Below are 2,337 nucleotides of genomic sequence, written 5' to 3' on the forward strand. Positions count from 1 at the left end.
ACAGAGAGCCGATGGAAGAGCCGCATGTGGCTACAGAGCCGCCGACACCTACTTTATTGTCCCCAGCAATTTTTAAACCCCACTCAAGTGTATGGTTATTGTCCCCAGCAATTCTGAAAACAAACTGACGCCCTTGCCCAAACGGACCCCTGGCTATCAACTGCCTCTCACCACCAGTTTACCAACACCAGCTGACCTCTTTGAGAACTTTTTTGATGAACAGGTACTGAAGCTCTTGTGTTCAAACACAAACAAATATGCCAAGAAGCAAAAAGAAAGCAGGAAATAATGTGTTTGGGATGACATAACTCCACAAGAACTGAGGAAATACCCGGGCTTGTTGTTTTTTATGTCGGTGTGCAACCTCCCAAAGATGGATGACTTTTGGAGGAAAAACACAATTTTTCAGGTTTCTTTCCCAGCTTCAGTAATGTCCAGAGACAGGTTCAGAGCCATTGCTGCTAACATCCACCTGAGTGATCCACAGGAGGACCTGGCCAATGAGCAAAGGAAAGGAACAGAAGAATATGATCCCCTGCAAAAGGTCAGAGCTCTGCTGGAGGAAATACGAACCAGATGCAAGCAGGTCTATCACCCTCAGAAGCACATCTCTGTGGATGAGAGAATGGTTGCTACAAAGGCGAGGTTCACCTTGAATCTGTACATGAAAGCCAAACCAACAAAGTCGGGGCTAAATTTTTTTGTTTTGGCTGATGTAAATGGCTACATGGTTGATTTCCAACTGTACACAGGAAAGACCCACACAGCTTCAGGAAACGGCCTGTCATTTGATGTAGTGTCAGAGTTGGTAAACAAAAACTTTTTGGGGAGTGGGTACATTGTGTGATCATTTTTACAGCAGTCCTCTCCTGTTCCGTCACCTGAGCCAGCAGGAGTTTGGGGCTTGTGGGACTCACCAGCAGGGCAGCAGAATTGGAGTTCCAAAAACTCAGAAGAATGCCCTGGACAAAAAGTCTCCAAGAGGCTCCATCAGGTGGAACAGGGATGGTGACTTGCTGTTTGTGAAATGGAAGGACACCAGGGAGGTCTCCACGATAACAACAGTCCATCCTGTGTATTCAGGGGAGACGGTCCTGCGGTGGCAGAAGACTGATGGGAAGTATCGCAGAGTGTCCATTCCAAGGCCCACGGCTGTGGGGGAGTACACTAAGTACATGGGTGGAGTGGACACCTGCACAGAAGAACAAGGAGATGGCCTGTGACAGTGGCAAGTTTCAGCACTGCTTGGACACTGCAGCAACCAACAGCTACATTCTTCACAAACAAATAAACAAGCAGCAGAAGGTGGCCATGACATGACAAGAATTTCAGGAGAAGCTGTGCAAACAGCTGTTTGGTGTTGATGAGACCTCTCCAGTGGCCTCAGCTCAAAGTCACGTACCTGTTCCCTGCAGTAGTGGAGAAGCAATGGATAAAGCTCAGAGGGCAAGTCAGGGGAGGAAAAGGTGCTTCCTGTGCAAAAGAAGCACTCCGTGGATGTGCCCAAGGTGCAGGAAGGGGTTTTGTCTGCAGCTGGACAGGAACTGCTTTGCAGATTTCCACAGCAGCTAAAAACGCCTGGACCTCGACAGAAAATAGCTCCTGGAACTGACACAATGAAAGCTGTACATAAAACAAATCATCACATCACATTTATGTAATCTCAGAATGTTTGTTTATGTACATTTAAAATTTTTATTCATAAATGTCTGAAGAAAAATCTAATCCGTATTATTTATTTATTTAGTTATTACATACAGTTTTGAATACTTTAAAACACAATAACTTCTAAATCTTTACAGATACTGAAAGTTCAGCCTTGTCCTGAAAAAAGGGTAAAATATTTATGCACCAAGGACTTTTTGTGACATATTTATTGAAAGAAAAAGACAAACATGACCAGGCGGACTTGAACAATGGCAGCAGTAAGAGGGTGTGGTGAATTTACCATCTTCACAGATTTCTGCAGAGGTAACATTAACATCATCATCAAACTCTACATTATTCATGTTCTGTGCTCTTTACACATTTCTGTGGTTCATAATGTTTATTACGCAGTAGCTGAGCGATTTCTTCACCACCACACACCCCAAATTGAATGGAAATGTTGTTCTACGGTCATTGATAGTTTCTACCCAGTCAGTTGGCTCTCATGATGTTCTCATTTCCTTTAATATAGCGAAGTGCATATTTAAATCAAACTTTGGTGCAATTTTTAAATCAGCTAATTATTTTATTTTCCTAAAACGGACACATTCCTACGGATCAAATCCGTGACATCTGATTATCTCCAGTTGGGGGCAGTAATGAGCCATTCCGTTGTATACCAATCGCCAT

The sequence above is a fragment of the Nothobranchius furzeri genome, chromosome 5 (assembly GCF_043380555.1).
Source record: "Nothobranchius furzeri strain GRZ-AD chromosome 5, NfurGRZ-RIMD1, whole genome shotgun sequence".
Lineage (NCBI taxonomy): Eukaryota > Metazoa > Chordata > Actinopteri > Cyprinodontiformes > Nothobranchiidae > Nothobranchius > Nothobranchius furzeri.